This window comes from Cyprinodon tularosa, unplaced genomic scaffold, assembly GCF_016077235.1.
Source record: "Cyprinodon tularosa strain WSP-4 unplaced genomic scaffold, ASM1607723v1 ctg315, whole genome shotgun sequence".
NCBI lineage: Eukaryota > Metazoa > Chordata > Actinopteri > Cyprinodontiformes > Cyprinodontidae > Cyprinodon > Cyprinodon tularosa.
In genome coordinates, this window is record NW_024039025.1 from 564,605 (window position 1) to 586,826 (window position 22,222).

At 37.3% G+C, this 22,222-nt stretch overlaps 1 long non-coding RNA gene across 1 annotated transcript; it reads right to left on the reverse strand.

Annotated features, from left to right (window-relative positions):
* Positions 1-9,522: 9,522 nt before the first annotated feature.
* On the reverse strand, positions 9,523-11,550 carry LOC119788351. The gene is made up of 3 exons (XR_005281449.1): positions 11,028-11,550; positions 10,333-10,395; positions 9,523-9,711 (listed from the first exon to the last, which is right to left on the reverse strand). It is a non-coding gene; the product is annotated as an uncharacterized LOC119788351 (long non-coding RNA).
* Positions 11,551-22,222: the final 10,672 nt, after the last annotated feature.

A 22,222-nucleotide genomic window follows, 5' to 3' on the forward strand; every position in this document is an offset into this window, starting at 1 on the left:
GTCAACGCAGCCACATACCAGGAAGTTTTAGAGCACTTCATGCTTCCTGCAGCTGACCAACTTTTTGGAGATGCAGATGTCATTTTCCAACAGGACTTGGCACCTGCACACAGTGCCAAAGCTACCAGTACCTGGTTGAAGGACCATGGTATCCCTGTTCTTAATTGGCCAGCAAACTCTCCTGACCTTAACCCCATAGAAAATCTATGGGGTATTGTGAAGAAGAAGATGCAATACACCAGACCCAACAATTCAGAAGAGCTAAAAGCCACTATTAGAGCAACCTGGGCTATCATAACACCTGAGCAGTGCCACAGACGGATCGACTCCATGCCACGCCGCATTGCTGCAGTAATACAGGCCAAAGGAGGCCCAACTAAATACTGAGTGCTGTACATGCTCATACTTTTCATCTTCATACTTTTCAGTTGGCCAACATTTCTATAAATCCTTTGTTTTTATTGGTCTTCAGTAATATTCTAATTTTCTGATATGATGAATTTGAGATTTTCATTTGTTGTCATTTGTAATCATCAAAATTAAACAAAATAAACATCTGAAATATATGAGTTTGTATGTAATGTATGAATATAATATACAAGTTTCACTTTTTAAATGGAATTACTGAAATCAATCTACTTTTTCATGATATTCTAATTTTATGACCAGCACCTGTAAAAATGATTTCAGATTCAACAAGGGCAGATTTTCACAAATTTGTTCAAAAGCAGACACTGCTGATGTATTTGCAATTACAGTGTAAGATATGTTAAAGCAGATGTAATTTAAATTGCAAATAAAATTAGCCTCCTGGATGGATGGTTAAATTACAGACTTCTAGCCAACAGGCTTTGTGCCATTTGTGTAAATTGATATATTTGTGAGGGTGACACTCAAGCTGCATTTATATTAAGCCTTTTTAAGTCAGAGGGCTCCAAAGAACTTTACACTACATTTTATTTATTCAGTTTTTCCATTCCATTTACTGCATTATCATTTATGCATACATTCACACACTGATGGAAGGTGGTAAGGGAGATTGTAGCCCAAGCTGGGGAAGTGAGGCAGCCATAAAAGGCACCATTGAAGGCCTCTGCACTCCATCAATAGGCAGATTATAATCCAGGTGAAGTTCTAACCCAACAACCCAACAACATTGGGGTTACTATCTGCATCAATATGACTTTTTGTGATCCTATTTGGAAATGTTCTGTCATGAAACTGAAAAAATAAACCTATAGATGCATTTATGTGAATGTGAATTATTGACTTATAAAGAAACAGAAAACCCCTTTATTTTCCCACAACGGGGAAATTCTAATAGATTAGTAAAAAAGTTGTGTTATTCAAAGTGCAGTTGGGTCCAGTTTCAAACTCTTAAGAAATGCAACAGTTTTCTTTGCCAGCTACCTTTGATTTGTAAAATAACATTTAAAAAATATATTTTTTGAACTGTGTGTATCTTGTGCCCCCATGTGGCGCTGTATAGGTATAAAAAGCTGCATTTTTTTTTTCTTTGCAAACTCAAGACAAAAAGGCCACACCTGCAAAAAATAGCTAATGAAATAACCACTAAACTTAATCTTACTGATATCTGAAACTTTTAAAGTGACAAAAAATGCTTCCAAGTTAGGATTAAAACTTTTTATATATAAATATCATAATTTAATACAGTTTTCACCCAACCATATGTAAACCTTTAGATATTTTCGAGAGGAATAACATTTAAAACAACAGGATTAGCGAATTCTCCAAGGGAAATTAGAACATCTGCTCAGTAAACGCTCCACTGGGAATTTTAAGACAGCTACAAAAGGAACAGGAGTAAAGTTAAGAGGCAGCTGGGAATGTTTGTGATATCAGCAAGAGAATAAGCAGATACTCCTGTGGTCCATGAATGAATTTAGTCAATGAATGTCATCCTATGAGACCTGCATAGTGTAATAATCCACAGCGATCTTTAAGCAGGAAGAATGAGACTTTGTGACTTTTTTTCCCCCAAATCGAAATGTTTTCATAGCAGTCACATTGCAATGCATCAGTTAGAACATCTAACTGATAAGAACGTCCTCTCAAAAAGATAAAGCTGTTTAAACCAAACTCAGGCCTGAATGCTTATGTGCGCATTCAAACCAGTGTTTGTTTACATGTGCGTTGATATGCTTGACGTATTTCTTGCTTATGAAGATACTGAATGCTGCAATCCCCTCTTCTTCTCAGATCCCTGCACACACTTCTCCCGCCTGGCCCCGTCCCAAGCAAAACAGAAAAATAACTTCATTATGATTCAGTGGAGCTGTGATTGTTTTACCTCCCTGGTTACCGAATTGTCTCTTTCCTCCTCTCCTTATATACTTGTGGGGTTTTCTTCTTGCTGAAATGGATCCTTTTAGTTCACATCCACTCTGCCCAAGAGCCACGTTACTCTTGTCCCAAGATGTTTACAATAAAAGTTTAGATTTAGAGTTGGTTAGAAAGTCGGAGCACTCACATTAAAGTCTGTGTGTGTGTGTTGGGAGATAGCTGACGCAGGGTGCAGGAGTGTGTTTACAGTTTGTTTGTCAGAATATTTCTAGTACAGCTTCTTCCCAGGAGAACAATGCTCTTATTCTCATTAGGTCATAACATACAGTATGTAAACCCCCAGATGCAAGCACTTACAACTTAAGAGATCCAAATATGTTCATGTGTAAACAGTCGGTATATCTCTTTTGACTGTGTCAAAAAGACAAAACAATGACAAGTGAGGAAGTGATGTTCTTTATATTCATTGGGATTGTATGTATAAAAGCCTAAAAAAATTTAACAGGGAAAGCACTGATAAACCACCCAAAAACAACCCTAAAAAACACTTTTAGATTTATAGAGATGTAAAAATTTGTTGTTTTTTTACTGTTTATGTAGCTAAAAAATACTAGAAATACATTTCAATCTTGTCTTGTATAATGTAGCTTTTTAAACAATAACAAAACACAAAATAAATTTATTAAAATTAAGTAAAAAATGATACAACACTGAGGAATCCACGTCGCCTTTGCAGAAATGCGCTGTTAGGGAGAGTTCGCCTTTTCCTATATAGTGGGTGTGTTTGTTAGGATCCACCAGTTCTGTTTATGTTGGGCGTACATCACAGGTCCATTTCAAAAAGCACTTAGAAAATAAAGTTAAAAGTTTTCAAGAGTCTCCATGGCTGTTTGCAAACCTGACAGCAATACTGGTTCGATGACCTTGAGTCAGATGTTTTTCTTGGAACTATAAAGGACGGGGAACCTCAGGTGTGGAGCTGGAAATAAACAGAAAATACAGGCATAAACATATACATGTTCAAGAGATGGAGATAGTTAGATATATATATTATAGATTACCAGTTTGTGTGTTCAGGTATATTTCTACTTTACCAACATATAATGTATCTGTGAATGTCTCTTTATGAGGTAGAGATGAATGTTGTGTGAAACTATGGTATACAAAGAATCCAGATCTCTGGTAGTGCGGCTCCAGGGTCTCCCTATATAAACAGAGACGTGGGAACGACCAAGAGTGTTTATACGAGCTTAGCTCTTACTTGGACCAGTGCACCAGGCAACAGGGGCACTTACCTACCCCTGTACTTTCACAGATAACTTTAAACAGATATAATGTCACATTTATTCCATAGTTTTGTATTCCAACATAAAAATAATCCTCTGATCTTCCTAAGGTTTTAATATTATGAAAGTCTTACTTAAATCTACATAACCACGTAAAAGTTTCAACCTTCTTCTTTTTATTAAACAAGGGAAATAAGAAGTCAAGTGGAATAAGTTTTGTCACATAAGGTTGTGTGAATAAACTCAGAATATGATTTTTAAGATGAAACAGAGGTTAAAAGGAACAGCATTTCGTTTATAAACAAAGTATATATAAAGAAGTACAAAATAAAAGACGAGTGGTTTTAAAGCAAAATACTTACTGTCGCTATATAATGAAACTGTCTGTTGTGCTTGCTGTCACTGTGTAGTTTCAGTCTGTAGGTACATTTGTTTGCATTATTTTACATAATTATTTTAGCATTTGTTCCTTTTAGCTCAACATGCTGCATAGGTGTCCAGAATGTGTGGGGCCTGCAGAGATATAAGCTGTCTTTTTCCTGGACCCGGAGGTGAACAAGTCCTAGATGGAGCGAAGGTCAGCTCCTGGAGTTTTGAACTGTCCTCTTTTGTTGGTGAGCCAAACCACACTGTGATATATGTGCACAAAACCAAAGTTAATAGAACTTTTTCTACCGAATGCCCAGGGATTTACAGTCACAGGTTTTAAATTATCCAGGTAATTGGAATCCCAGGTAATTTGTCTGTGTGCTTTCCCATTACTCTCAAAGTCCCGAAACAACCTCTCGCAGAAGTGTGTCTACTCTCACTATAATTAGTGCTGTCCAGATTAGGCTTAGTAGTTATGAAAGAGCAAGGATGAAAAAAAACAGTACGATTCCTCCCGCAAATGCAGTTAGCATAGGGAACCTTTCACATCACAAGATGCCGCTAGGAGCCATAACGTTTCCCCCAATACTTTGAGTGACAGGACATATATGGTGTGTTTCCATCAGCCTTTTACTCATGCACATTTTAAAATATCGCATCAGATAAGCTTGATGAAAACACCAAAATTTGTAAGTAGGTAGTATGGGAGGTATTCTCTTGAAGTTCACAATCACTTCCAAAGTGTTAAAGTGGGTTAAGCTACAGATATTCTCACCACATCAGTAGTCCAGTGGATAAACCTCTTGTTTGTGTGGAGAACCATTGTGCTTGATACCCACTAAAACTTAATACCTGGTATAAACACCACAGCAATAGCTTGAATTTGTTGCCTTCATGGTTCATGTCTTTCTCAGTCTCCCACATCATCGGGAAAGAATTCTGCTCAATATTTTCATATGAAGTTACGTCACTGATTGCTTGAGCTATTTTTGGCCTGGCCTTAGTGGTCAGAGATGGCCTCACATCTGGAATATTATAGACTGCTCAGGGACCACATGCTTTATTGTCTGTTTGAGGGCTTGGTATCTGATATGGTATACTAGGGTCTTGTCAAATATGGCACAGTGCATTATAACACCAAACATGGGCTAATTTATGCAAAGCAGATTGTTTCACAAGTTATGGTTCTTTTAAGCTGATCTTGTCCTATTTTTTTTTTTCTGGAGATACACTTTTTCCAAGCAAGTCTTCAATATCAGTGTTTCTTTCATTTGACCACTATTTTGCTATATGCCCTGTAATGCTTGAAGTGTATGTAGGTGTTTTTGTTCTTCAGAATTTTACACATGTGACAACTAGATCGTGATTAAATTACGTTACTTGTGGTTTACATGTTTTTCACTTGGACATAGTGTAGAAAAGTGTAGTTAGTTTAAATACACGTTTAAGCCTTCTTAGTTTGTTTATCTCTATCAATTGCTTCAACACCATTGCTGATGTTTCTTTTCCATCTTTGTATTGTACTTCACAAACCTATATTTTCTAGAGAATTATACTGCCAAATTGTCTTGTCATGCAGTTTTGGCAATATTTGCTGATTATCAACTAGTGATTTAGTCAGCAACACTTGGTTGTTATTCTCTCTGTCTTAACTTATGCGTAATCCGAAAGGTTGTACTTAATTTGTGACGCCAAGTAGACCTTCACTCAGTGTTTTGGTCTCTGTAGTGCATTCATCTCAGGCTTTAGGACAGATTTAGATAATTTTGACAATTGAAAATTATCAGATTATTTTATGATGTTCTGATATGAATTTCTTTTTTTTCTACATTTTTTTCTCTTGCCTATCAGGGCTTTCATGCAAAACAAAGTATTACAAGAATAGACAAAAAAATTTGCCTTTATTTTTTTTCAACTTGTCTATTAGGACAGAAAAAAACAAAATAAATTTCAAAATTTTTCCCTTCCAGATTTTTTTTTCTCTTGCCTTTCAGGGCTTCCATAAAAATCCTAGACTTGAAGGATACTTTAGAATATTAATAAGTATCATAATCTACAAGTGATGAATATTAATAATTTAACTGCATACAGTAATTGGTTGATGAAATTAAATTTGTAAAGCAAAAACAGCTAATAAGTCATTCTTTAAAAAATGTATTAGTCCATTTCACACTGAAACAAGAAGTTGCTTAAAGGAAGCACATTAGCAGCCACTGATCAGACCAAAGGAGCTAAAAAGTCCTCCATCCGTTTTCCTTGCCGCTCCAGAGGTGAGTGTGATCTTACACAGACAGACAGTCAGTCCAACACTCACCAAGAGAGATTTACTGCCCAACATTAACACATCTGCAAAATCTGATGGGGTTCCTCTACAAAGCAATGTTTAGACTAGTTGTGAAAATGATGACATGACAACTGATGAAGGAGGAGGTTTATCTGCTTCCACTCTGGTCTGCAGAGAGAGCACCTGCTGCACTGAGAAGAGAGGTAAAAACCCATTTCCAAATGTCATATATTGAGGAAATGAAGCTCAGCAGTTTTAAATTAAGTTCTATGCAACTATCCTTACAAAAGTATAATCCTTCAAAGAGATTGACTGATCAATAATGTTTAAAAAATGGAGAGGGTGTGAGACTGTATAAGTGTTTACTTCTACCCCATCCTTTATTGGACTCCTAATGGATGGATTTGTTTTGTTGTATTTGTTTACTCATCCCTATTTGATAGGGTTTATCTTGGAGGGTGTTTTGCTGAAATGTCCTATAATACATTTTACAGATTATTTCATATTTCATATTAATTTCTTTAAACATTGTAATAAAACAATAATAGGGGGAATTTGGAGCCTTCCTGCAGCTGTACTTGTAGTTACTCTATTACCCATTATTCAAAGGTGAGAAAGCGAGAGCTTTACATATCTACGGTAAACCATGGCAATTATTTTTAATCTGTTTTAGAGTAGGAGTTGAGATTAACTGTGACCCAAGCTCAAACACAAGCAGCAGAAATTAATAAAAAGGGTCTTAAAGAAAATTGTTAAATTTACATTTCAAAGTGAATGATTTTAATAGATATCATTTCATATTTTCATTGTATTAATGTGTTGTAGATTTTTTTTGTTGTATATCTTATATTGTATGCCTGTGTTCAGTGTGATTATTTGTTTCAACTATTCGTTTTTTTTCTTCTATCAGTCTTGGTCATGTTTTTCTTTTTAGAATTATTTCATTATTAAATTCATAGATAGGTTTCCTTTTTTTTTTTACTTGACCACCTGCCCCCAAAAGACACATGCCAACCCTGTTTATATTACTTCTAGCCGTCACATATATGCCTATAACCGGCCTTGCTAAACACATTACTGAGATGCAAATTGCTGATTCAAATTACACCAGCTGTTGAATATTACATTAACAGACTTTTATAATGACAAAAAGAGGAAATAAAGGGACATTCCAATGTTCTCAACAGTGACAAAACAAAACAGTTGTGCTTCAGAACTGGGGCCCGTACAATTTGTCAGCATTTCAGACAGACACTGTTTGGATTGGGAAGGAGGTGCTGTAAGCTCCGTGGAGTGGATTCTTCCTCTCGCTCTAGACAACAGATCACTCTCAAAACAAACTGTTGTAAGAACATGGATGAGCATGGTCTGAACGGCACATAACAATCTCAACTGAGAAGCACACATGAGCTTCTCACTGCAGGCGTTTTGGGGGGTAGGGGCTGTCACCAGAGCTGCCTTTAACTATACATTAAGTTACCTCCAAATATTGTCATTTAGCCTAAAATTCTGATTGAAATGCATCTTGATTGGATTAAATATACATTCAGTAAATCTAATATTGGTGGGAGTTTGTAGAGTTTTTGCGCTTGAAATGTTTTGCTATTTTTTGCTGCACAGACAGATAGCAAGCTTGAGCGCCCTCCTCAGATTTATTCTGGTAAAAGTTTAAATTTGGGTGAAATGGGGGTGGGAGGTGTTGACATGGAAGGATGTTTTGGGGTGGCATTTGGGGAGCGAGTCAGGGTAAAGGTGCGGAAGGATGTCCGGAGATGGAGGGATGTGTGATAAGGGGGTGTTACGTTAGCACAACTGAGACTGTGTTGTTTGTGCAGTAAATCGTGTTGTTGCATGCAGGTAGACAAACACTTTGCAAACGATTCGCTTTTGTACACACTTGTGTCAGTGTATGATAAAACAAAGCAACAAAATTCTTCCATTTGTATGGGAGTGACATACAGACCATGTCCATACGCAATCGCACACACACACTCACATCCATACACACACACAGATATCTAAATTAATGGTCTCCTTGGGGAGTCATCCAAAGGCCACAGGCATTTGGGAGAAAAGATTCTTGGAAAAAAAGACTCATCATCTGAACATTTGCTCATTACCCCCGTCTTAGCCATTCGGAAAGAAAGTGTAGAACACCAAAATCTTCTTACTGTATGTACTTTATTAGCTCAAGAGTACTTTCTATAACATCTGAAACACGACAACAAAAACAAGAAGTATGGAGGTCTGTGAATGACAAATAAGCTTTTAGTGAGAAGCAAAGGCAGGTTTTGACAGCCACAAAAAAACATTGTTTAAAAAAAAAGCACCCAAAATAAAATGGAAGATTGAGAAAAAACAACTTTTTTTCCACAGGACTTAGACTCCCTCTGTCCCTTTGAGACTAACTCTTTGCAGGAAGTCTTTAAAGAGCAAGCCAATAAAGCTGTGTCAGATATATTGTATTCCCAGTACTCCATAAAGATATAAAATATTGGCCTTCCATTCACATCAGACATGAGGATCAGCATTTTACAGGCCCACAATGTCCTCCTTTGGAGGTTCAAAGAGTTTACTCAAACAATTAACTGTCTTGCTTTTGTGTTTCATCCTAATTGTTTCCGTTTCTGTTAAGCATGACTCACAATAACAAAGTTTCTTGGGTAACAACATAATGTGATTTTTTTCTTCATAAGGCAATAGCTCCACCACTGCATAATCCGAAAAATGTATTTAATGGATTTGCAACAAACTGTTTAAATGATCCCAAAGTTTGACATTCGGTGTAAGCTGATCCTAAATACAAATCTGAGTAATAAAGAATCTGACAGATATGTATTCATACAAAGGAGTCATTTCAATGGTTTGCAACAATATAATGACAGATGCTGTATTTTGGGGAATTTGTATTCTCTAAAGCAAAACATAAAAAGACCTAAAGTGTTTTTCAAAATGTAAAAAAAAAAAATAACAATAGATTTAATTTAGTAAGCAGTCACCTTTCACTCTTAAACCCCTACAAAAAATATTTTTCAACCACCTGTCATCCCAAATAACTTAAAAAGCAAAAAATAATAATGAGAACTAATAGAATGACTTAACTAATACAATATTAATGGGGAAAACTGATTGTTAATACAGAATGCTTCCATCCAGGCTAAAAAATAAGAATAATTTTTCATTTTTTATTTATTTAGGAGATAACAAACCTTCAAAGGTAGGGTTTTCTGTCCAAACCAAGAATAGAATTTTTTTTCTTTTTAAAACAATTTGCTGAAAAAAGCCAATGCTTGTATGACACTCTAGTGTTTATTTGGGGCCAATACCAGTGCAATAGATAGGTAGTCATTGAGTGTTTTTTGTAGGACAGTGGTACATGTCAGGATGTCTACCACAGTCCTGAAGCCTTCTCCTGTTTCAATCTCTGATTGAAGAGGTGCAGATAGTAGCTGGACCTTCATCTGACTGCTGGAGAAAGACATGAGGGATAATGGATCAAGGAAGCTTTACTAAAGATGGTTGAGATGTTTTTTAAACTCTTTCACTGAATTGTAAACTAAGATTGTAAACATATTACATACTGTAGATCCACACAGCATGTGTTATCTTTGAATCAGGTAAAAATCAGTAAAAGATTTTAAAAAAAGATGAAAAGGTCGTTTTTGAACCAGAATTCTGAAAAAGTATTTTAGCTTGACGGTTTGGAGGATGTTTAGCTATTTTTTCTGTTTTAGATGAAGCCAATAAAGGAGCTAGTAATGCAATTAAATTTTTTTTCCAACATAGAAAGTACCCCTGCAGTGATACTTCTATGTTAATTTTGTGATGTTGTGCCAGCTTACCAGAAGATTATGAATATATCAAATAACTAGAACTGGAAGTTAGTTAATTAATAGGTTATTCAAATCAAGGGTAAAACTAGTTATTTATTATCAGTTGAATGATTATAACTGTAATTTTAATAACTGACCAGTGTTTTAGCCCCTTACTTAAATAGTTGGACTCCTGAATCCAGTTGTCTTTCACCAATTTATTAATTTAGGCTATGGCTCTTAGCAAAGTTATTAACCACCAACCAAATAAATGTACCTCTGTTCATTCGGATGCTACTGAAAGAAGAGTGAATCCAGCCTGTGTGATAAATCGTTCACTCTGTAAAATGAACACATAAGACTACGGGTTAAAAATACAATGGTATCTTTATTAGCTACAATCACACAGTATTATATCTAATAACTAAGCAAAACACTAAAAACTACTGAAAATAAGCAAAATTAAAGAAAAAAAAGGGAAAAGGGGTTTAAGAGTCTGTTCAAAGTCTGAGAGATGTTCGAAGTTTAAGGCTTAATGCATTTGAAAGTTTCTTTTATAATAGCAACAGAAGTGTAAATAAACCCTGAAACAGAGATGTTAACTGCAGTCAAAACTGTGAAATTTCATTCAGTTTATGGTGAAAAATCAATAATGACTCAGGAATGTATTAAACTACAATGAGGCTGAAAGACCCATTAGCTTAGCTGGCCCCAGGGATTCTGGTTCTGGTTAAGTCCAACTGAAATGCAGAGAGGGTTAGCTCACGATGTAGCAGTTAGCTTCAGCAACATGTGACTCGTTCAGTCTGTAGTGAGCATTAGCATTCAGTGAAACCCTTAAAAACAGTCAGTAGTTGAATCAGAAAGCTTAATTCAAATAAAAACACCAACACAGTTATCTACTCTACCTAGTTCACCCAAGCAGAGCACTTATTAAGCATCAGAAGGAAAGGAGAGGGAGGATGTAGTTACTGTTTTGGTTCGGTGGTCTGAAGGCCTTCAGCTCGGTCCGGTTTCTGCAGGCCCGTCTTCGGTCCAGTCCGTTCGTCCAACAGCAGCTCAAAGAGATTTGGATCAATCCGATGCACAATAACAGGCTATTTTCCACAAGGTTAATTTTAATACTCACTGTAGCATGGGACGTCTCCCTTTTAGCTACGGTGGTTAGCTCGTAGCCGCAGCTTCTAGCAGCACATCTTCTGTGCTGCTCCGTCTCAGGCAGTCCCAGTCCGGTGGTTTCTAATGACTCCTTCGGTGAACAGCGATCGGGACCCCCATTGTTCAGTGGTTAGCTCTTCTGTCTCTGCTGCAGCAGGATTCAGGATACACTGCATTCACTTGGTTTGAATTGCAGAAAGAATAAAAACACTGCGTTCAGCTCCATCTGAATCACAGGAAAAGGGGTAGTCTTACTATGTCCAGCAAGCGCAGACTTCTCCGGAGGGATTTGGTTGCTATGTAGCGTAGCCTTTAGCTGGAAGTGCTTTTGTCTAGCTTACAGTGGCACAGGGCCATGGTAAAATAGGACGCTAACATGGGAAGCTAGCTCTTTTAAAACCTATGCCGGAGGGGTGTGTCTTCAGAGCGGCTGTTCTGGTTACATCAACAACAATGGGTCGCAACAGTATGTATGCTGTGTCTTAAACCAGCAGTTGGACATTGAAGAGGGACTTCAACCCCAAGCCAGGTTCTGCTGCAGCCATTCTTTTTAAAGTGGATTTTTAATTTAATTTAATGCAATCTATTGGGTTTCCTTAAATAGAACATTTTTTAATTAGTATGTCTGGTATGGGAAAAAAGAAGGATTTGGTGCCATAAAAAATAAACAGAAGTGACTTGAATTGAATATGATCCTGCTTCAGTTTAATCTAACAAGATTACAGATGTTGCTTAACTTCCTCCCTATGTTTTCCTGCTTTAACATTTTTTTTCTGAGAATACTTGTAAAATTCTTGTAAACTTTATCTGATTTGTTTTGTAAACCGGAAATCCTTAACTAGTTATTGTCTTTCTTGTATCCAAATATATATCCAACAGGTCTAGAAACAGAAAATTAGTACAGAACATAATTAAAGAGGTATTTGAGCAACATTAACATAAATCTCTCATGACACAGGACATAAGGACCCAGTATTCAAGGCGAGACAGACAGTAGGATAATTCAAAGTGTTTATTAAACACAGGAGAGGGCTGTGGATCCGCTGTACCAGCAGTCAGGTCGGGGCGGCGCCCAGCAATGGAAAATCTGGTTGCAAAAAAACACATATTAGTAACCATGATAATCTGTTGGGGGATGATTATCCATATGAGTCACTAACCTAGTTTAACAGTTCAGTCCATCTCCATAGAAAGAGGTAGGATCCAGGGGGAGGCTGCCAACCAGATGTGGCGGAGGCCACATGGTCTGTCTCAGCTGCAGCCCTAGCGAAACATGCAGGAATCGGAGCCAGGTCAGGAAAACAGATAAGAACAGGAAGGCTCAGAGGTCCAGGAGCCCGAAGGCTGGTCATGGATAATGATCAGAATAGGAACAGGCTGGTACAAGGTTCCAGGAGTCCAAAGAGAGTTCCGGCCTAACATTCAGATGGGAACAGGAAGAACGAGCACTAGAACAATAGAAATAATCTGGCCCCGAAGGCTTTTACTGAGCATAAATAATAGAAGCAGGAGCAGGTGGATTAGATGAGCAGTAATTGGAAACTGGGCAGAGTTAGACAGGTGAATGAAATTAACAATTAAGACAGTCATCAGTGCCAAGATTATGCAAACTCTGATTTATGCACACATTTAAGTCAATCAGGGAGGCTGTGATATATATAAAAAAAAGCTTTGGTGGCATGGCATTACAAAAGGTAAAACAGTTGAGTATACTTGGAAATGTTATGCTGTGGGCGCAATCCTGCTTCAAAGACCCTACCATTTATAATGTGTGGATACTTTCAACACAGATTGTTGAACTTATCCTTTTCCGTTTGAAATCCTTCTTACCTGCCAAAGACCAATGGACGGAAGGACGGATGGACGGACAGACAGGTGGACGGATGGACGGACGGACAGACAGGTGGACGGACGGACGGACGGACGGACGGACGGACGGACGGACGGACGGACGGACGGACGGACGGACGGACAGACAGACAGACAGACAGACAGACAGACAGACAGACAGACAGACAGACAGACAGACAGACAGACAGACAGACAGACAGACAGATAGACAGATAGATAGATAGATAGATAGATAGATAGATAGATAGATAGATAGACAGATAGACAGATAGACAGATAGACAGATAGACAGATAGATAGATAGATAGATAGATAGATAGATAGATAGATAGATAGATAGATAGATAGATAGATAGATAGATAGATAGATAGATAGATAGATAGATAGATAGATAGAGTAATAAAACATGATAGAAGCTCAGAGAAGAAGGTGGGTGGGAGAAGTGGCTTATCCAAACAGATCTGTGCCCGGTTATTTTTACGACTGTCCTGTGCATTAGCCATTATCTGCCAGCTCTGTTATGATTAGGAATAAATACAGACATGGGCAACACCACAGAGCAGAAGATTTGTGTGCTAAGTGAGCCGTAGAATTTGAGAGGAGAAGTTAGTCACGACAGTTTATTCTGTTTCATCAGACACTCTTCTGGTCATTTTAAGCCCTTATGGAAACAGCAGATCTTGCCTTCTTATGTTCCTACTCTGTGAGGACCTCAGGAGGAGTGTTCTCTTGAGTCTCTTGAATTAAGTTGAGCTAAGGAGGAGGGAATTTTGCAAAGGGAAATGACACAGAAAGAATTATAGACATAGAGCACTCAAACACATGATATCATTTTATCTGGGCTCAAGCTCCTATTTGAGCACTCTCCAAACACCTGTGTTTAAGGCGTGGAGTGAAGATAAACGAGGGGTTTAAGCTTAGACATACAGAGGAATTACTCTGTGTCTCTCTGTGTTAGAGAGTGGGTGTCTACTTGTATGCTTATGCCGTCATCTGTATAAGAACTTGCTTTATGTATACGTGAAAGCTAGCGACACTATTTTTATCATCTAGTGCTTATTTAAGCACACACTCAACTTTTGTCTTGGTGAATCAGAGATCTACCGAGACGTTAGGTTTACACCCACCTGCCGCCTCAGGGACCGCATGAAGCGGCGTGCTAAATGAGCTCTCACCCCATCTGGCCATGTGTGTGCGAGTGTGAGGGGAGCAGAGGTGACGGTGAGTTTGAAGCTGCAGAGAAATGATCTGTGAGGTTTATTATCTTTAATTAGCATCCAGGGGGAGAGAAATAGATAAGGACCACCACTTAGCTGATGGATCTGTTCTGTGTTTATTCCCTGCACTAAGAAAAAATTGTGTTCTAAATTAAAAAGAGGGGAATCATTAGTTCTGCAAAAAGTCCAGATGCCTCCAGTTTTGGCTTCGCTTACTGTTACTCATACAGTAGAGAGCACATTTAGTGTTGCAATTACATGATTTTTAAGAATAGGTGTCTAAATGCCGGAATTAGCGGTTGGTTCCTTACAATGTCAGTAGCTGATTAGAAGACTTAGTTTGTTTCACTGACTTCAACACTTAAAATGGACAATAAAAAAAGGTAAACTCAGAGTTAATATATGGATTCTTCATTGTTTTGCTGACAAATCTGCTGGATTTAGTTAGGTCAGTTGGTGGTAGGGAGAAATATATTCTCGTGTACAGATGTTACTGCACACCTTTCCTCCACACGAGGTGCTCAGACTGCTCAGTCCCAGTCTATCCTTTTATATTGAAATTAGTATTAATACCTAGAAGCAACCCACCATGTGTCCAAACAATCATGGCATGGATGCAGCCAGGTAGTCATGGGTTGTAATTGACCATACCCTTATAATTATTATTCCCTTTTGCAGTACGGAGAGATGTTTCTACAACACAAATACAAATACAACAGTATGAATGCAGTTATAACCCGACTACTAGTACATTATATATAACTGATATATATATATATATATATATATATATATATATATATATATATATATATATATATATATATATATATATATATATATATCAACTTGACTGAATAGGTATGTATCTGGAATTTATTTCTTGATTGCCAAAATAATACAAATAATAATAATACAAATGAATAACAGCAAGAATAGGAATATGTAGATCTAAAATGAATTTGAAACTTCCAGAATTATTAATCTAAATGTGTAGAATGTTATTTTGTTTGAAATTAAATTTTTACAAGAGAAAATCTTTTTTTTCAGATATCAGGAATACATATTCAGTAAAACTAATAGGTATCGAAACGGCTTGTTATAGCCTGTTGTACCACGATAACATTACAGGTTTATTTCTTGAATGGTAGTGGATCAGTTCATCTATTTAGGGTCAATCATCTGGCAGCAGATGAGGATGAAGTCTAAAAACATTGTTCTATGGAACCTTTTCATCGTCTCATAAGGTTCACATTGATTCTGTCTTAATTTACACAATAAATAGTAAGTGGTTGCTTCCAGGCACATCAGATTTTATCATCCCAATAAATGGTCGTTATTAGAGGTTATCAGTCCCATAGAATGGCTTCAGATTGTGCCAGTAGGCTTGGTAGGTGTTATCACTGAATGAATCCTAATCCTAACCCTAAAGTAATTCCTTTACCCCCCATGGAATTAATTAATCTATTTATGTGTAATCTGAAAATAATTTCAGTAGTTCTTCGTGTATTGTAAAAATAAATTTGATGTTTTGTTCTGGCTTCATGTTTTTGGTCTTTATCCTCTCGGGATGTGAATCTCCAACCCAGTCTTAAATCATTTTACAGCCTCCAACACTTTTACTTTCTGCATTGCCTTTGATTTACCTCCCTAAATCTTCTCACCTTCTCTGACAAACTATTCTGTTCCTACTGAAAAAATAAGAATCCAGAGAGCTTGATTTTAGTATAACCTTATTTTCACGGAATGTCCTGCAATGGTGCAAAAACGATGTATATCCTTATAAACAGTTGTGAACAACAGATGTGGTAAGAAATCTGTTTACATTGTAAAGAAACGGTGCTGTTGTGTCTGTCGTGCTCTTCTAATTCAGCTTGTCTGTAAACGGCTCACAAGCAAACAAACGTGTGCATGCACTAATGAGCCAACAGTGCTCCTTGCCTGCTTCCTTCCTGGATACTTGGGGTTCAGAGGATCTAAAGGGGGGTCTCTTGAGATTTGATGTGTATGCGTGTAGATGTGGGGATGTGTGTGTGTTTTGTTAGGGATACATTTATCACAACTCACATCTCACCTCCCAGTCATGTCCTGTTAGCCTCCGGTAGCATTATGTTTTTGTCTCAAGGGACAGCTGATGGACAAACTCACACAGCAATCTGATTAGTCTGAAATGAGACCTGGGGGTGTTGCAGTGGTTAGCTTTTTACAAACAAACACACACACACCTATATACACCATCACACTGAATGTGTGATGGTGTATATATCTTTGCGGAGGCATTAAAAAAAAATTGGGTCCAATATATTTATTCTATTTCTATACCAATCTATTTAGTCCTAAATTAAACTGAATAAAAAAGTTAATGACTCAATAATTCTTAAGTGTTCATAAATATCTTTTGGTACCGTCACACACATACAATAGGGCCTGTTTTCTTTGTTGAAGTCTTTCAAAAATGTTAAAATGAACACACTTTGTCAAAGACAGAGTGACAGAAGGCCTAGCTTATTAAGATAGAGTGCTATTTATTATTTACCATGTTATTTCTAACAAGTCACACATAAAAACTGATTTGCTTTGGAAGATATTAAAGAGATTTCAGCAAATAGAAAATTTGAATCCCCGTTTTGAATGAATAAAGAACCTTTTAGGGGGAGAAGACAGATAGGGGCCTTTCCAGACCCCATGTACTGTAGACAAACATTTAAATTGTTCATAAAGTCTGATCCACTGTGCCTTCAGAACACAACATGTGAATTTAAGACCAACATGTCCAAGTATCTAGGAGAATGTTATTCAAATACACTCTGACTTTAATCTAAAGTGCTCCTAAGAGCTTACGGAAAAGCTTGCAGAGGGATAGAATTGTGAGGGCACTGTTAAATACTTTTTTAAATTATAACTTTTGCAAATCTCAATATATCTAAACCTGGTATGTGTAAAATCTAGAGAGCTTCACATTTTTTAGGACAGCTAAAAAGGCAATTTCTTTCAACTAAAAGACAGAAGAAGAGGTGCTTAAGTACTGAGATATTTTTTCAATTGCCTGAAAACTTGGCATATGAGAAGGTAAGGGATGAGGGTGTCCCAACTATTTTCTTTTAAACTTTCAAGATACTCTAATTTTATTTATCTTATTACAACACACTTTATTTAGGGAAGCTGAACCAAGGAATTATGAAAAGGAAGGAAAATAAACAACCCTAAGAGACTCCAAAACAACTTAAAGGGTAAGAAAAGCAACTAAACACATTCTTGATGGTTGGAAGCTTATGTTTAGCAATGGCAAACTGTTGCCTCATAGTCCACATCATTAAAGTATTTCAGGAAGGAGTCTCAGTCCTAGATCTGGTGGGGGTGATCATTTTCTTGAAATCTAGCATTGATAGCTGCAGACTGGATGGAAGCAAAGGAAAGGGAGGATAGGGATGTGTGTAATGTCTTTGTCCATGGTAGGAGTATTCCTGCATTCGGAGCAGTCAACACATCCCACATATCTTCAGCCCTGGATGGTTTATCCAGAGATATCGGCAGGTTATTTGGGTTTATCTGAGTCAAGCCTGGAGTTTGTACGTGTAGAAAAGAGCAGGCTGATACCCCCTTCCACAGAGAGTCAAGCAAAAATTCATGAATGCAAAATACACATGATTCATAGAGAATCATCACTCAAGCTACGTGGTCTCTTTGGGGACTACTCCTATCTCGCTTCCTGCTGTCTGATAGCAACATCACCAACCACAGGAATTACTATTGCACGGCACGGAAAGTTAAAGATAAAGTGACATGTCTCTCTATGTATCTGTGGGCAAATGTGAGCAAACTGAGCTGCTGAAAAAGATGAGATATGGAAGAATGAGATCACTTAATTTACTCAGGAGAAAAGTTCACTTTTCTGAATATAGCTAAATCACTCCACTGGAAGCAGTGCAGAGAACAACAATAATTATTACAGATAGCTATACTGTATACTGTAGCTATATATTTGTTTCCCTCATTAACAAATGCGGTACTTCTGCATCTTACTATAACTAGAAAAACATATTTCAATCACAGGTTTCCATTTCAAGATTACATTTCATTCTTTTTTGGATTAGATAGCTTTTAGAAAATGTACACCAAATAAAATGATTGCATAAATTTTATAAAACTCTACAGATTTTTAATTTTTTTTAGTAGAACTTAGTAGAACTTAGTAGAACTGTAGAGAATCTACGTTTGCAAACTCTATTCAGGAAGCCCCCAGGCCAGGATTCAAATGCAGGTGCCTTCACTGAAAAAAAAATAATATAACCACTCTTGGCATTTACTTAATCATATTCAGTTATTTTAACACTATTGTTTTATGTCCCACAATTTTGGGATGTATAAATTGACAAAATGTCTCTTGAACTCATTAGCAATGCCTCCAACACCTATGCAAAAAAATGTCAGTGTAGTGAGCCTTTTTAGCCTAAATGTAATCCTTATGGCATATCTGTAAGCCATAAATTAAAATAATATTACATCAGATCAATAAAAACTTAGATTTTAATAGAAAAGTTCAAGTATATGAAAATGATATTCATTTATATGCACTTAATACTTGGCTGGGCCTCCTTTTCCTTGAACTTCACATGAGTAGAGCATGAATCAGCTGAGGCGTAATCGAAGACAAAATTGCATTGATGGCACCCTTAAGGTCTTCTGTATTTTTACTGGATCTGATCTGTCTCGTCTTCCCTTAACAACACCCCATAGAATCTCTCTTTGGTTCAGGTCAGGGAAATTTGCTGTTCAGTAAAGCCCAGTATCATCATGTTCATTGAACCATTGTCATTGGTAACTTTGGCAGTTCGACTAGCCAGGGAGAAAACTGTGAAGACATACCTCAGACTGCAGTCTACATGATGCAACAAAACGTGATGAGACTAATTTAGTTGAAATAACTTTTAGAGCAAACCACAGAATCCCTTCCTTAGAATCTATTTCCAGTGGAAACGTTGTGTGGGATATAAAATCCTGCAGTGAGCACTCAGTGTTTATAGACTGTAAACCTGTTTGAGGTGACAGAGACCAGGTCCCCATATGACACTATACAACCCAAACACACAAGCTAAGCTTACTTTTATCTTCTCATCCAATCTTTAGGTCATACATTAAATCCACTCTTGACATACAAGCTTAGAATGTGTAATAAACTACTGTATATCTACAAAACGATACATCAAAACTGGAGTTGCCTCAGGCCCCGTCCACACGAAGCCAAACCCTGGCCTAAACGCACAAATTTTTCACCAAACCAGCCTCTCATCCAAAAGAAGCCGGCGTTTTGGGGGTCTGTAAACGATCTTTTTTTATTAAGCCTTCAGAGTGGGAAGATTTTGAAACGCCGTTTTCACGTTTCCATCTTTAAGCTCTAACCGCATTTTTTTTCTTACACGCATGCGTCATAGCGTCGCCTCTAAACACGCATGCGCGACACAGTATCACAACAACAATGGCGCCGTACTGTGTTGAATGGTTGCTGCTCATGCTACTCACCCTGCTGTCGGGCTTACAACAGAATCATCTTCTTCTGGAATATCTCCAGGAAGAACAGAGCAATATCGACGACATAGTTCATCACCTGAATTTGACTGAACCACGAAAATTGACCCGCAGGGCAACCATGTATAAATATTAGTGCGCATGCCCAACGTTTCGTCGCCTATTTTTGCTTTGGCACCACAGCGCCACTTACAGGCCTGGCATACATTTTGCAGCATTTTCATGCATTCGTGTGGACGATCACATTTATTTTACGTCTCCGTCTTTACGACAAACGTTCTGGAAAATATTAGCGTTTCGTGTTCGTTTTGACTTCGTGTGGACGGGGCCTCAGTTATCTTATTGACTTCTGATCATTCTGGATTCACCATTATCTCAATTCATAACTAGAATACAAGGGTTCATGCTTTTTATACTAAAACATATTTGATATACATTCCCAAATCTCATATCAGTTCAGTCTCCAATTACAAGAGTTTTTTTTTTTTTTTACAAAAGAAATTATTAATTCTTGTTCACAGACATTTCAAGATAATTTGGGAAATCCTCCTTTATAGCTGTTGAAATATTAAACAAAAATAGGGATGTTTTTACTAAATTATTTAGTTTCAAATACATTTTAATAACTGCAAAACTTATAAAGTAGACTGTGTATGCAAAATGTCATTGAATAAAGGTATACCGTAGTAGAAAATATGACACTGTCTCTTGTGTAAATAACATTCACTTGTGTTCACAAAGTTAAGGGTGAAAAGAGGTCCACAAAAAGATGTGTGGTGATCTTAAGAGTGCTTCAGGTAGATTAAAGATTAAAATTAATATATAATGGTTCACCATTGGGTAGCTGCTGTCCCTCTGGGATTATTGTAACGTGGCAAGCCAGAATAATAATGTGCAGGACTCAGATTTAGTTCTAAAATTACAGTAACAAATGAGTTAGCAATACATGCCATTAGACACCACAAAAACTTATACTTTTATGCTCTTGGTCTTCCTCCTTGAAGGAGGGTGTAATGGATTCTGAAAGAACAAAACAATGCATGTGATAGCAGTAGCTACTCGTACGTCCTCCTGTGCTGCCATGCTTTTTTTCGGTTCTGTTGTGCATTAGGCAGCCCCTACTCTAAATCCCGCCTTAAGCTCCAATACTGCAACGTGATTGGCCGGCTCATTTTGGTTCAGACTCAATTTAAGATAAATCAGTACTAGATGGTTCCTTGTGCGTTTGTGCAATCACAAATTATGTGACAATTAATCAGGAAAGCAAGGCTTGAACATTAAGAAGCTAAGAAGTACAAAAACACCTTATAAAATGCTACTGGACAGAGCGCACAGAGATTTTTTTTCTGGAGTTGTGATTTCTTCTCAAGTTTTAACCAATGTCATGCTGAACACTCCATGCATCTGTACTTATCTATCACACAAATCACAAAACTAGCAGTTTCAGCACAGATGCATACACTTACATGCATTCCCATTCCAGAGACCAATGGCTTGCTCACATTGTGCGGCCAAGGCTTCCGGGTCAACAACCTACACAGTGACAGAAAATGAGTCTCATTTCGTAGAATCCCTTTAGCCTTCCCCCGGATGTTCCTGTCACTGAATATCAAAGGATTTTTGGCTGTTTTGAAATACAGCATGATATTCCTACTCCCATCATCATGTACATAACTCTCTCTTATTGCTCACTTTGTCCGCCCCATCCCTTTGGCCTGGCTTTCTTTACTCCTTGCTGTGTATTTGCACTCTCTGCAACCTCCCTGTTGGTTATTTTAGCTTCATTTTTTTTCATCTTTTTTGAAGTATTTGAACTGAGGTGAAAAGCAGTTTGTGAAAATGTGTGTCAGAGTGTGTGTTGGTGGGGGGAGTATAGCTGTGATAAGGGACAGGGCAACTGCAGTGCTTAGACATAGATGGATGATGTTTTCTCTCACCCTAAGCCTCGCTCCAGACTTCCAGTTCTGGTCTGGTTTGTACTGCTACCAAGTAATCAGTTTCTCTCTATCATGTTTTTTTTTTTCATATGCAACAAAAATACATGAGTATGTTTCTCTTGTAAATAAATGGTAATTTGTCTCACACTATAGCCCCTTTTCCCTTAAATTTATCAGTGGTCTCACAAGATTTGTTTCCTTTTAAAGCAAAGATATTTTTTTTTTGAAAAAAAAAAAAAAAAAAAACTGGGCTTAAAAAGAGTGTTATATGACACCAATGCCTAATCCCCAACTTCCGAGCAAAGAAGTTCAGCTAAAATGAATGTCTTTAACCTCTTTAAACATTACTCACAAGGTATATGTGCGTATAGGCTACCATATTCTAAAGGTTTAGACTGCAATAAAAAAAAACATAAACCAGAAACCCACAAGATGCAGTTAAAAATGTGTACATTGAAATTCTTTTACTCCTGCAGT